The following is a 15,949-nucleotide window of genomic DNA, read 5'->3' on the forward strand; positions in this document are numbered from 1 at the left end:
TGTGTTTAAAAAAAACAGCAGAATGCGGCTGGGTGCACGGATCCGGGTGAGAAATAAAAAACAAACGAAGCAAGGGTTTTCTTGCTTTGGTATTTTTAACCCCATGGGTTGGCCAGGTCCCAGGGGGATTTATATAATGTAAAGCGGGGACCCGTGGAGGCCCCCACAGCCCCGGGGATCGCCACCTCCCCGGGGCTCTATTTTTTAAATACAATTTTTTTTAAAAATGTGTGATGGGGCTCCATCCTCACCACATGCCCCGGGGACCACCACCACCACCACTAACTGTTAAAATGCGGGGGTCCATTTTGGACCCCCGAGCCCTGGCGACCACCACCTCCCCGGGGCTTTGCAAAAGATGTGAGGGGGGCTGTGGGGCCCCCTCCTGGAGCCTTCAATGGCGCTGGGGACCGCCACCCCCCTGGGCCGGCTCCTGCAGTGTCTCGGGGTGCCCACCCCGGGACACTGCTGTTTGCTATGGTAGGGCGGGAGCACATCTCCCACCCTACCGTAGGAAACTCTGGTTTGGATTCTGGAAGAGAGAGCAGGGAAACCTGCTCTCTCTTCCAAAATCCAAAGCAGAATTGCTTTTCCACACGGGGAGCTGCATGTCAGTAGCTCCCCGTGTGGAAAAGCAATGCCAGCTCTCGCAGGATGCGGGGAGCCGGTGGGACCGTGGGGGCACTAGGGCTCCCCTCGCGGTCCCCAACGAAGTAAGTAGGCCCCAGGGGATGGGGTCCCAGGGGTGAATAAAAATTTGTGGTAGGAGACTGTTTTTTTTTTTTTTTAATTGGAGTCGTGTCCCCCAGGTGTGAATGAGAGGGGTGCGCGACTCCCAGCTCTGGCCCCCTGGTGTGCACGTGAGGGTTGCATGACGCCCAGTGCACACGAGGGGTGCGCGACTCCTAATCGCGCTGGGTGCGTGACTCCTAACAGAAAAATTTTAGATTTTTTCATTAAAAACCTATATTATAAGTTAGCATCTTGGGTGGCTCTAAAAAGAGCCCTTGTGTTTATTGGGAGATTTTTGTAGCTACATGTAAGTGCTGATGCAGAGTTGTTGAGAAGTAGTCTGTTTCCCTTATCTGTGAAGTGTACACCATCACTCCTGTAGATCCCATCTATATCAAAACACAGATTGTTGTTGTAAATGGACTCCATACCATGGTCTCTGAGATAAGCAGAAACAGCTTTATTTACATTTTTTCTGGCATTCTCAATCTGTGGACAAAATTGATTGGACCACTTCCATTTTTGTCTTTAGCATATGTTAGAGTAGACAAAGGCAGTTTGGGGGAAAATCAACATCAATTCTGCAAAGGTGTGCTTCATTAGCATGTCCAGACCTACCCTAGTCAATGTGCCTAGGTCATTGCCACCACAGTGCACAATCATGAGGTCAGGGGGTTGGAGGTGCATAAAGGTTTTAACCAATGGCATCAATTAGTGCCACTTTAATCCTCTCTGTCCAATCCATTTAATATCTACATTTTGCAAAGCTAGGTCTTTGTCAATACCTCTGCTTTCAGCATACCTTTGCACAAGAAAACATAGCTGTGCCCAACAATCCACACTGAAAGCATCTTGAAGGGATCTCTGAAGGTAATCAAAAGATGTCTGTAGGTGAGGCAGGCAGGGGTGGACAATATGTTGTTTTTTAAGAAAGTAGAGATTTGATTGGCTGTTTAAGAACACTCTACATTCAAATATAGGGTGCATTTTACTGTGTTTAGAAAGCATGCTTGTTATTGGTTTTTAAGAAATGTTTGAAAGGTACAGCAGCAAGGATAAGGGCATGCTTTGCAAAGTCAACCACACCTGCTGTTGTCATTTGCAACATTGTGTGGTGAACTTCTGACCTGGCAGCTAAGTTAAATGTTGCATGACCTGTTGCTATGGAAACTGACATTAAGTACAAGGGATGAAGATGTCAGTTGAAAAGTATTATTCTCTATGACCAATGGAAATCGTTTTTCAATTTGAAAAACACTGGGAAGCAATGTCATTTGTGGGTTATGTGTATATGTATTGAAAATTAGAGGGAAGGTTTGTCATTACTGGCTTTACATTGGAGAGTGTGCTCTTCTACATTCTCTGTGTGAAAAAGAAAATCCTGACTGAGTGTGTGAGATTTTTCATGCAACAGATTTATTTAAAAGGTGAGTTATATTTGTAAGAGATTTATGTAATATAGATTTGAAATACTGCTGGTTAAATTAATTTATTAAATGTACAAATATATATTGGAATAATTTCTATTGTATTTGAACTTTGTTTTAAAAATAGTATGTGCACTAATATATATATTATTAAGTGTCTTGAAAGGTATAGTTGAATGATGCTTCTTATTTATTATTAATTTGTTAAATATGCATGAAGAATGTGTATTTTCAAAAATGTTTATTTAAGGTGCAGTTTATTAGGCAATGCCTTTAGTGATTGTTTTTGTACAGGAAGGTCTTCCTTCATGCACAAAAACAATCTGCCTACTATGCAGGCATCCTTGCACCATGGTGCAAGGGTGCCAGTGCTAGCACATGGCTACAGTTTGAGCGCTCGTGCAGAGGGAAGCACAGAGATGTGGCATTTTCATGTAAATATGTCGCATCCCTGTGCTTCAGAAGTGCAGTGGCGCAGTGCAGCAAAAGGGTTTGCAGTGCCACACTACAGCACTTCCTCATACAAATGCCGCTATAAATTCACCATACATTACTAATGTATTCTTTCAGTCAATCATGCTCTACACGTATATTCAACCAAACTTTCAGACATTACCATGCAATTATAGTTCTTTTTTTTAACCAGATAAGGTAGTTCTGACAAGAACTTTTTTTATCGTCTTTTTTCTTTTGTATTTTTTGAACAATTTTGTATTTTTATTGGTGTTTTTTCAAAAACTGAACAAAAAAGGAACAAAGTAAACAGGTATCTTTTGGAATTAGTTATCATTCCAAAAATAACAACAAAAAAACAAAAATTAACAGCGGTGGTTGCGTTGGGCATCCCAAACTGCATCCACCGACTGCTCGCCGTAGCAGATGATTTTTTTGCACTTCACACAGTGCTGTTCCAAAAACGCAAATTCTTCCCTTATTTCCATAGGAGGTGTTGGTTGTGATGCTCCTGAGGTGCTAGCAACTGCTGTTGGTGGATTTTCCGCAGCTCGCCTCATTTCCTCCTGAGCAAGATTCCGTGGGTGAATGGTGCACAAATGCTTATACATACTTGCTGTTCCACAGGAGTATTTCTTCTCCCTGCCTCGCGACAGGACCCTGCCACACAGCAAGCATGTCACCTTTGTAGCATTCATCTTGTTTTGTCCGTCTGGAAAAGTGAAGAACTTCCAGACAACAGACTCGGGTCTCTTTTTGGGTGGGTCTTCGTCCAACACTTCTTCTTCTGAAAGTAGTTGCACCTGCTGCTCCTCTCCAGATGCCATTTTTGTTAAGAGTTGACAGAAAACACCCAAAAAAGCTAAACAGGTTCAAGTTGGAGAAGAGATGCTTCTCTGAAGATGGTCCAAGAAGAATTATTAAAATGGGTGGGTTCCTTCAATAGTTAGAGTGGGAAATGTTATGAACCGTGGAAGTCACGCTCACGAAGAACGCACCCGACGCGACTCTGCGAGAATATATTTTAAAATAATATTAGTTTATTACAAGTAGAAATATATTATTTTTATGAATACCTTAGATAATCTCTTGCCCTAATATGTTTATAAAGACACATAAATATAATTTTAATATATAAAAACTTTCGCGGGAACTGCGCACCCAGCGTGCCCCACATATGACATCACGTGGAGCCCGCCACCGCGCAAGCGTCGCGTACCATAATGGGCATGTGTCGCGAATACGCGGGAGCAGGAGTCACGCATCGGTCGCATACCTATCGCGCACACCACGTAATATTATACGTATATCACAATACTAGAAAACATGCACCCGTCGCACACCGTACGCGGCTGCTTCACGACTTTTCCAACATGGCGGCTTCAATACGAGCACCCGTCGTGTTAGGTACGCTTTGGGTGCGCGACTCCAGATTTAAAAGAAAAAAGAAAATAATATAAATATATTAAAATAAAAAAATACAAAATAAAAATCATAGTATATTTAAGTTACAATTAGCAGAAAAGTATATCATATTATTTAATAAATAATATATTTATATTTATAAATTAACAGTTAAAAAAAATATTCAAATTCAGTACAAAAAACTACTATTATAGTTAAAAATTTGCATTTAAAAAAGCTTAGAAATTCACTGAAAAAACCATAGGTTTTAAGGAAATTTATAGTTAGATGAACATTTCACTAGTACAAAACCAGTGAAATTCCCCGTTATAGTTAGTTCAGCTAACTATAACTCGCACCCCCGCAATGCACTGCTGCTGACGTCACATATTACATCACCCATGACATGGTCAGTGACATCACTGATGACATCACTGATGACATATCAAATGACATCACTGATAACATCACTGATGACATCATCCATGTGATAATTTCTTGTATCTTCTCACACCCTAATATAACTTTTGATACACCCACTCTAAATTACAGACTGACATTCTCAAGACCATAGACACTCCAAAAGCAATAACTAATAATAATAATAATAATCTTTATTTAGATATAACACATATCTTTAAAAGAGTTTACAAGATTCACAGTTAAAAAGAAACCAACTGTTTTAAAATACAATACACTGTTATATGTTACACTGGCTATAAAAATACAACATAAGTATTAAAACAAGGCAGTGTTCTGTGGAATAGGATTAGATGTATTGATCTATCACTTTGCAGAGCATGATAAACGTTTCATTTCTTCTTCTCTAAAATTTTTGTTAACAAATCCTGTTTTGCGTAAAGTTACGATATACTTGTTGAATAAAAGTTATTAAACCCAGGTTTAAGTCTTTGTTTTCAGGGTTCAGAGCCACAATAATGGCTTGCCTGCATGTCCGAACACCCATCCTATTCCACTCTACTTTAAGTTTACACCTGCGTTGCGAGTTAAAAGCTGGGCAGAGACAAACTACATGTAGCAGGGTTTCGGCTGTCTTGCCGCACCCTCTGCAGATAACGTTTTCCGCCATACGTCGCCAGGGGGGCAGATCTTGCAAAAAGCGCCAGTCACCCATCCTGATTGCCATAAAGCTGCGTTTTAAGTACAGTGAATATGTGCAAGACAGATAAGATGCAGGGGCTAGCCGTCTGTAAGAATTTACAAGAGCCCAAGCATGACTACGTTTGGTGAAGAGGGCCTTATCCATTATGAGAGAACTCATTCTCACACATTTTTTGATGGCAGTTTTGAATGCTGCCCGGCTGGGGTTGAGGACCCATAGCTCGCTCGCCGACATTTGACAAATGTAATCCTTGAAAAGACAACCAAACGTACCGCCAGGGTTTTTCTGGGTAATTTCCAACCAGACCAAAGATTCTAGTGTGCCTAAGTCTGCTTGTCGCAGTTTGTGGCAGAGATTCAGATATGTACCAATGTTAGAAGCATCATAATTCAATATCCCCAGCTCAAGTCTTACCTGAGCTGGAGATGCGGAGTTTGGCAAGTGGAGTACCTTTTTATAGATTTTGCTTGTATGTTGGTTTCAGGCAGTATTCAGCTTGCCCCTGAATATCTCTATACCATATGATAGAGAAGGGCCGATTTTTGCTCTCAGAACTTCTAAGAGTGGTAAAAGAGTTGGGCCAGAGATATTTTTCGAGACTTTAGCTAGTGATACAGCAAGGGTTATGGCTTTGACTGTGAGCTCGTTACGATGTTTAGTAAGGTTACCTCTAGAGTCCAAATGGACACCTAGGTACTTGTACGAGTGACCTACAACGAGGCTTGTGTTATTATATGACCAACCTCCAACAATGCGCCGTTTCCGACCAAATGGGACTACTTGTGTTTTCTTTAAATTAACCTCTAGTTGGTTCATGGACGTGTAGGTGTACAGTTTATCAAGAAGCCTTTGCAGCCCGACCCTAGTGAGGCTAAAAAGAACCAGGTCGTCGGCATATAAGAGGTTGCTTAAAGCCATTCCTCCTACCTTTGGGGCGTGACTATTAGTATCGTCCAATGAGGTTGACAAATCCGCTATAAACAGATTGAAAAGCATGGGGGCCAGCACGCATCCCTGCTTCACACCTCTTGATGTCGAAATTTTCCGGGAGAGATGCGTGCCGGACCCCAACTTCACCCTAACCCAAGTTCTGGAGTAGAGTTGTACAATTGCCTCCAAAAGTTTGTCAGGGATCCCCCATTTCATCAGCTTTTCCCATAGAGCGGCCCTCGGAACCCTATCAAACGCTGCTTTGAAGTCAACAAAGCAACAAAACACCGATCTGGATGTAGAGAGTGCTTTATCGACGATAGTTGACAATGCTAATAGATTGGTCATTGTCCCGGAATTTGCAATGAAACCTGTTTGGTTAATTGGTATCAATTTGTGTGCCTTTGCCCATGCCCTCAACTCCTCCAGCAGGAGACCCGCATAATGTTTCGCCTCAATGTCCAGGAGTGCAATAAGTCTATAATTTTTGGGGGAGGCACGGGAACCAGATTTATAGATAGGTTGAATTATTGCACCCCGCCATGAGTCTGGGATTGTTGCAGTTCTCAGAGCAAAGTTAAAGAGATTTGACAATGGGCCTGACCAGAGGGCCACGTCAGATTTAAACAAGTTCTGTGGGAGGCCATTTGGACCCGGAGCTCCATCTGATCTAGCTTTTGACACAGCCGTGGCGACCCTTTCTTGTGACATCTGGAGATCGTCGTTATCGGTGTATGAGCACTCTATAAGATTGTTCTGCTTGTTGTTATGATCTGATACTTTCTCACTTACGGGATTCTCTCCTGTTGCTCCCAAGCATTCCGAGTGACTAAAATGGTCAGTAAGGAAGGTGACCCAGTCTGTTTCTTGGATGTTAGCAGATCCAAGGCTCAGTGTGCTTGAATTTGACTGATTGATTAGGGCCCAGAATTTTCGTGAGTTTCGGCTCTTACTCTCACACACTAACTTACACCAAAATTGGTTATCATGTGTCCGTTTATCTTTAGTGGTTGCCAACCTGAATGACTTTTGGGCTACTTGGTACCGTTTTAAGCATTCGCTGTTCCCTGGAGTTTTTACCAGCAGTCGTAAGGCATTGTTTCTAGCTTTCTTAAGTTGCTTCGACTGGTGTGAAAGCGTGAACTGGCGCGGGAGAGATGTACTTGAGGGTTGGTGTTTTTTTGGAAAAAGGTTAATCAGGTGAGCGCAGAGCATCGTCCATGTCACTATCGGGGAAGCCTCCTGGTCAAAGCCACCTCTTATCAGCTCCATGCTTACTTGAAGGATCTGCGGACTAATGTCATCGCTCCATCTGAGGCGTTTGAGGTTTTCGGAGTATATTCCCCTACTGGTTGAAGGTGCAGGTTTATGCTTCACCGGGTTTGTTTTGAAAGCTATGACCTGAGGCCGATGATCACTTTCTGTTCGTGGGTGAATGCAAAAGCTGACCAAGCATTGGAGCAGAGCTGAATTACAGATGGAATAGACCAGATAGGAACATTTGTTTCCATTTGTCCAAGTCCAATTGGGGGGCGTATCACTCTCCGATCTTCCATTTATGACCAAGTAGCCTGCGCTATAAAAACGCATTGCACAGAGGTGTCCCAGAGCACTGTAGGCTTGATTCGCCGGTTTAGTTTGTGCCTCTGCCTCATTCAAGGAGAATAGAAAGGGCCCCTCAATTTCTGTTAGTTGCCCCTGAAATAGATTGGTATTGAAATCCCCAGTAACAATACAGTCCGAGTGTGGGTGCTCCACGGCTAAGTCGCTCATAATTTCCGTTAGTCGTACCAGATGTGATTTTTTTTGTGCGTGTATTTGGGTTGATATACACGTTTAGAAGAATGAGTGAGCGTTGTTCCCGCCAAGAATTGATTTTAACCCCAAGCAGCCAGTCTTCATCCAATTTTAATTGTGTTATTGGGCCTTTTAGGTTAATTGATATATATATTGACATGCCACCTTTTGAGTGACCATACCTGCTGTCCCTCAGTGCTGGTTTCCCTAGATCGATATAACCAGTGACGGGGTGGCCTTGTGAAGCCCAAGTTTCCTGCAGAGCTATTACAGCATGCTTACAAATAAAAGAATAAGTTTCTGAGTTCCTAACTTTCTATTGAAGACCGCTGATGTTCCAGGAGCAAATTAAGAAGATGGAATCTACTTGTGGGATGTGCCCCTTTGCCGATGGGAATGCTTGAGTGCTTGTGTTTTCCGAAGGTGTAAGAGTTTGACCAATAGGCTCTGTACCAAAAGCAATCCCTACATACACACTCACTGATTCTTAGGTTTACACACACATCCACTCACTCACCCGTAGAGTCACTCATACGTATGGTCACTCAGGACAGGACTATCATATGCATTCATACACCTATATAGACACTCATACACTGCCACTCATCCATAGAGGTACTCACACACCTAGTCAGTCATGGAGATAATTAATCACACTGCCATTTACTCACCTATACAGTTATACACACACCAGCTCAATCACTCATACAAATACTAGCACATTCTTACGCTCTTATACAATCACTGATACAAGCACACACTCATCCATACAGCCACTCTCACAATCACACACTCTCACGTATAGCCATTTATATACTCCAACACACATATATACCGCCTTTCAGATATGTAGTTACTCACACATGTACCACTCCAGGTCCAGAAGTAATTAAAAAATATGAGGAGGCAATCACATTTTTGAAAAATAAGACTCCTCGGAAAGAAACAGATTGGGTAAAGATCGATAGAACAACTTAGGTACCTAAGGAGTCTGTACACGCTTATTATGAAAGGTTGCTTCTAGTTTTTAGACAGTATAGTGGATATTAGAATCTGAGTGAAAAAGACCTGAGTCACTTTGTATATCGATTTGTGTATGGTCTGAGACCTGAGATGAGTGAAATGATTAAGCAGCATATGTTGTGTTGGCAGTCAAGTACAGTGGATGAGGTACTAAGGTATGCAAAATATTGTAGTGATGACATTGAGGCAAGACAACGTAAGCTCAAAGAAAAGGCAATGTGGGCACAGATGAAGGTTGCAGAACAGCAAGAAGCCCAGATAATTACCCAGATTAATGAAGCAGGGCAGACCAAAATGAAACCAAACATTGGTAAAGGATAAGGTCAGATAAATATAGAAGAAGCCAAAAAGAAATGGCCATGTCATAATTGCGGAAAATTAGGGCATTGGAAAAACAAGAATAAATCATTAAATCCACAGGTGCAGAATGAGGTGGGTTATCAACAACCGCCACAGCAACAGGTAGTTACTCAACAGAGTCAGGTCCCGCAGCCACCTCTCCCAAAGAGAGTAAATCTTCAAATATACAGTGCAGAGGCAGGATTCTACGGTGGAGAGCAGGTAAAGAAATTGCCGCACACAGCTGCTGTTTCACAGTATTGACCGGATGGAAATAAATCAGATGAGAGGTTATGACGGTGCCTCGGAGAGGAACAGGAGTGCGTGCTTGGTACAACTCTAGAGTTAGATCAGTCAGGTCCGTTCGTGGATGGAAAGGTGAATGGTGTAAATGTTACTTTCCTTGTGGTCACTGGCGCTACCCGTTCTACTGTAAGATCAGTTGAAATTCCAAACCTTCCAAACCTTCCTCACCCAGGTGAATTCATCCAAGTCGTAGGTGTCTCTAACAGACAAATTAAAACCCCTCTTACAAAACCAGTAGAGGTGGAAATTGGTCCCTTTAAAGATATGCACCGTTTTGTAATGTGCGATAGCCGTCCCGCAAATTTACTTGGACGCGATATACTTGGTAAAATGAACTGCACCATCTACTGTACCCCAGATGGTATTGCTTTTCAGACTTCAGATGATGACATTCTGTATAAAATGACTATGTCAGCACTTGAACCAGAAAAATGTGATACATTCCCTGTGTTTGATGCAGGGAAAATCCCTACTGAATTGAAAAGAATAGTGAAGACTTATGTATGGGATTTTACAGGTGAAGGTATAGGTCTAATGAAAGGAACTGATCCTGTAAAAATTACTGTAAAATAAGAAGCAATTTATTTACCCGAATACCCCACAGTACAAATTAACGCCAGACATTATTGAAGGAATAACACCAGTGATTGACAAAATGAGTGAACAAGGGATTCTGAGAGAAATATTGAGTAGCCCATGTAATTCACTTATAATGGGATTGAAAAAGCCTAATGGAACCTCTAGGATAGTACAGGATTTGAGAGAGGTGAACAAAATGGTTGTTCCCTGTTGTCCAATTGAACCAAACTATGCTGTGATATTGTATCAAATTCCTCATGATGCAGAATGGTACACAGTTATTGATTTGTGCCATGCATTTTTCTCAATTCCATTACACCCTGACAGCCAGCCATTATTTGCCTTCCGGTTTGGCGAGCTCATTTTGACATGCTGCCAAATTCCTCAAGGATATACTGATGGTCCTTCCATTTTTAATCAGATTCTGAAGAAATCTCTAGAAAGTTTGAAAATGCCTGAGAAATCTGTTATGGTCCAGTACATTGATGGCCTATTGGTGGCATCAAGGACCAAAGAGGCATGTATTATTGACACAACCACATTGTTGAATCATTTGGCAGAAGGAGGACATAAGGTGTTCCCATCTAAGCTGCAGTTCTGTCAACAAGAAGTACAGTATTCAGGTCATAAGATTGAAAAAGGGTTGAGAAAAGTAACAACAGAAAGAATCAGGATTATTAAAGGAATGAGAGCCCCAATGACACAGAGAGAGGTGAGAATGTTTCTTAGAATGGTTGGTTATTGCCGACAGTGGATAAATGGATTTTCATTGATTGCAAAACCTTTACAGCGATTAACAAAAAGTGATGTAAAAGATCCAATTCCGTTGAATGAGGAAAAGATGAAAGCTTTTGAGCAACTGAGAAACAGGTTGTGTGAAGCCCCGGCTTTGGGAATGCCAGGTTATGAGAAAGAATTTGAGTTGTACTGTCGTGAAAGAGACAAATGTGCACTTTCGGTACTAGTACAAAGGCATGGAAGAATGAGATGGCTGATAGCATATTTTTCAGCTGTTTTGGACCTAGTAGCAAAAGCCTTGCCTGGATGTCTAAAAGCAGTAGCAGCTACTTGTGTGAGTCTGGAACAGAGTGAAGGCATTGTGATGGGATATCCTTTAAAGGTATATGTCCCACATTCAGTTTAAATCGTTCTGACCAGAACAAAAACCCAGTTCATGACACATAGCTGATTAACCAGATATGAGTAGGTGATTTTGGGTGCAGACAATTTAACGATTGTGAGATGCATAAGTGTGAATTCTTCAAATTTATTGCCTGATGCAGTAAATGCAGAGGTCAAAGAAGACGTTAATCACAATTGCTTGGATGTACTTGAATTCTGCACAAAGCCCCGCCCTGACATCAGAGATGAACCTCTGGAAGAGTCAGATTATGTGATGTTTGTGGATGGATCATGTTTGAGAACGAAAGAAGGAATTTTAAGTGCTGCGTATACTGTATGCATGGTGGCAGACATAATGGAAGCGTCTTGTTTGAGAGGAATAGGTTCAGCCCAAGTTGCTGAGCTGATTGCTCTGATTCAAGCTTCCAAACTCGGAAGAAATTTCAGAATCTCTGTGATCATGGAGAGCCAGTATGGCTTCGGAGTGGTACATGATTTCGGAAAGAACTGGTCCCAGAGGGGATTCATGACTTCTTTAGGATCTCCAATTAGGAATGGTGAGTTTGTGAAAATGTTGCTTGAGGCAATACAGCTGCCCAAACAGATTGCGGTAGTAAAATGTGCTGCACACAATATTGGAGATGACTACATTACAGAGGGCAACACATTTGCTGATGAAATAGCTCAATATTGTGCCAGACATACGACCTCAAAGAATCGGAGGAGGGAAAAAGAACATGTTTCATGTCCTTTGATGTTTACTAACACAATTGAAACGTGGGAAGAGGTGAGACAATTGCAGGAAGAAGCAATTGATGAGGAAAAAGATATATGGATAAAATCAGGCTGTAGACGAAGAGAGGAAGATGAAGTTTGGGTTTAGAGGGATGAAAGACCAGTTATGCCTGATAGCATGATCTCTAACAATGGCACAGATGTACCATGGACAGGTACACATAGGTAGAGAAGCAATGATCAGACTTTTTAAACAGACTTGGTACAACCCAAAATTTAGGGCAACACCTGAAAGCCTTTGTCAAAGATGTCTTATATGTCAACAGTTGAATCCTGGAAGGAAGACAGTAGTGAGTTTGGGAACAATAGGACGTGAAGGAGGTCCTTTTACCAGAATGCAACTAGATTTCATTGAAATACCATTATATTAAACAAAAAACCCAAAGGTCTGTACAACTACTACGCGTCTTAAAGAAGTCAAAAATAAAGAGACTACAAATCACCAGCTACTATCAGAGGATTACTAGAAAAAGAATGAGAGAACCCTTCTGAGTGGTTGGAATCCCATCAAACACAGGAACTTGATCAGACTTATCATCTGTGTTTCCATCCTTCCATCCACATGCCCTCTTGATCATAGAGGGATCAATCAGTGGAATTTGTCAGGAAGGGGGTCTAGAAATGAGACCTAGGAAAAATTACAGATGTATATAGACTCAAAGAAGTCCTATCTAGTAGTGTAAAGTGGGAAAAAAAGTGCAGTGCAATGTGAGTGAGTGAATATAAAACAGGATGTATAGCAGAACAAAGTATTTTTATTCTGGTGTCTGATATACTCCTAGATTAAAAACAGTGCATTAAGGCAGTTTCATAAATCACTGCCTGTTTATGTGGTCGACATGTTTCAGCTCTGGGGTCAATTAGTCCCTAGCTTTCATCAGGACCTGTTTGTACATTTGCAACTGCATATATATTGTGCATAAAAGGTGCAGCTAGTCTAAAAAAGCAAATTATATGAAAAGTTTAAAGAGAATTGGAATCAATACAACCTCACTTTCCAAATGTATATCCTCCGTATCACCAGGAGATTATTGCACCTAGAAGAGAATTGTGAGTCGTAATTCACTCATTTGGACTAAATTAAACAATGGTAGAACATCACAATCAATGTCTTGCTCACCCGTGAGATACGTGGAATAGGCCTCACCTCACCTCGCCTGGAAACAACTCAGGTATCAGAGGCCCCACTCTAAAAAAAGTGGAAAAAAATGGGGAAAAGGAATTTGTTGTAATCCATATGAAAGAATCTTTCCCACTGCTTAAAGAGACCACCTTTAGACAACCATTTTGTCAACAAATACAAAACTGTAGAGCCAAAAATCTCACCACTACATTGCGTAGTATTATCTGTGCACAAAAAAGGTCCAAAGTAGACAGAGTCAACTCTTGTTTCCTTTTCCCCGTTTTTTCCCACTTTTTTTAGTTAAAGAAAGTGAAGTGAGATCTGAACAGAATCGGAAGAAAGTGAAGAAGAAATAAGACAAAGGAGAGGACCAAGAAAGAGAGCTTGGAAAGTGGAACTGGAAGAAACAGAGACTGAACGGAAAAGGCCAAGAAATGGAGACAATTGGCCAGATATAGAATAATAAATTTGAACAAAGACGAGGAAGAACAAGTGAATGAAATAACGAGTCAAAGAAATCAAATACATTTGAATAAAGGACAATTGCAAAGACCGAAAAGAGTAAAAAGACCTAATCTGAAATACAAATCACGTGAATGGACTTACAGAGCACTGACTAATATTGAAGAGGTGGATAGCATTCAAGAGAACCCAAACGAAAATTGTAAGCAGGAGGGCGAGAGTGAACTGTGCCCATCCTGAATAGACTGAAGAAACCAGAATAAAGACAAACTGACAAAATCAAAGGAAATTTTGAAGGACCAAACAGTACGCTAAGGGCAGTTGGTTCGAAGGCCATACTTTCGAGTGTGGAGGGATACATTTTTCTGTACATATCTTAGATTATAGTTTACCACGGCAGAGAATGAAAATAGAAGATCTAGGTGTAGGTTTCTACACAGATTGTGTAGACTGTGTTTTTACTGTACAGGTTTACTGATGCCTATTTGGTTCATTTTAGCAATAATTATTCCACTTAGATTAACTGCAGAAAATACGTCTGGGATAAACAATAAAACCAATAGTGATAAGGCACATGACACAAAGGATACTGCAACACTGATAGATAATGCTGAGCCTCATAGAGACAGGTCAATAAATGATTTTTCTAAGAACGTTTTTACAAAGCTTTTATATGAATATGTAGAGACAATGGATGTTAGGGATTTTCATGTCTGCGTGCAGTTACCTGCGTCTGTGACAGAGGGTGTAACATATCATCACCCTCCTTTGACATATGGATTAATTTATAGTGTGTTGGCTAGCTTATTTTAGAAGACAGGCAAATTAGAATATTATTATACAGATATGGATGCTGTTTTGGTAAAGTTTCTGTGGTTCATGGACTAAACAAGGTGAAGCCTGGTAATGGTTTTGGGGAATTTTTCTTAGAAATAAAAGAATTAACATTAGACTATGCATCTAGACACAATCTTACTTGTAGATTAAGGAAAGAAGAAAAATTATTTTTAGACATGGTAGAAGATAGAAGGGTTAAGTTTCAAAGGAAAGCAACAAGAGAAAAGATGAAAACACCACTTTGGGGTTTTGAGGAAGGAAGTTATGATAAAAATGAAACTAATGTAGCAATAGAGTTAGATTTGCAACAACAAGGGAAATTGTGCATTCGTAGAGATAACACTACGTATGACAACTATTTCGTGGGTGTTAGTGAATGTCGAGATACATATAGAGTTATAGGGGGATGGGTATTCAAAGGAGGAAAAGATACAGTATTCCCAGGAATCTATTTTATTTGTGGGAACAAAGCTTATTATAGGTTGCCGGACTATTGGTAAAGATATTTCATGTAGATAGGGGAACTAAAGGAACTCTCAAGATAGGTAAACCACTAACACGTAGAAGAAGGAGAAGTTTCTCAGAGATAATCGGTGACATTTGTGACACCAGCAGTGGGTATATCTTTAAATGCATATAAGATTTGGAAATTGTCATCAATAGTAGATTACATTCCTGATAAAAGTCAGCATATACAAAGGTATATAAAGAATATTACTAAATTGCATAAAGAATTTATCCCACTGGAGGTTGATGGTGCTTTGGAGAAACTTGGTAAGAGTTTTTCCTCAGTAAAGAAATGGTTTGCAGAAATAGGTAGTTCATTAGTTGGGAAAATGCTAATACCAGTGACAATAGTAATATTAATGACATTGATGTTGAGATTAGCATGTGTATGTATTAGAAACAGAAAAGGAGAAAATAAAGTAAAAAGACAAAATGGGAAAAATATACAAAGAGAACGAGAAAGGGGAGAGATTGAATTAGAAGAATTTAAAGAGAAAATGTACAACAAGTCTAGAAGACAGAATTTGAATAATACAATTGTTTGAGTTAACAAATGAAAAAGGACAAGATAAATTGATAGAGATGGTTTTTGTGGCGATATTAAAAATAACCAAAGGCGGGAATTGATGGAGCAAGGGAAATACAAAACGTTTTGTACCCCCTTGAAATTAAAGACCTCATAACCTTAAAATACTAACTGTTTGAATGCATGTATTAATCAACAAATTCACCTTTAATTAGACACGACACGCGGGAAACTAACTGGCATTGCAAAAATCTAATTTATTTATAATGTGAAATTAAATTAACATAGGTTTGTGATTCGTGTAGAAAGTAGAAGTAAATTGCATGTATTTCATTTGTAGTAAAATTTTATTGTGGCAAAGAATGCAGATGGTAAGTAAAATGACTTTAAATGTCGCTTATGCTAGGTAACACCTAATACGGGTCAGAATGGTGGGTGGTAAACAGAAAGGAGTATTTCCTATA

Source organism: Triturus cristatus, chromosome 7 (assembly GCF_964204655.1).
Source record: "Triturus cristatus chromosome 7, aTriCri1.1, whole genome shotgun sequence".
Classification (NCBI taxonomy): Eukaryota; Metazoa; Chordata; class Amphibia; order Caudata; family Salamandridae; genus Triturus; species Triturus cristatus.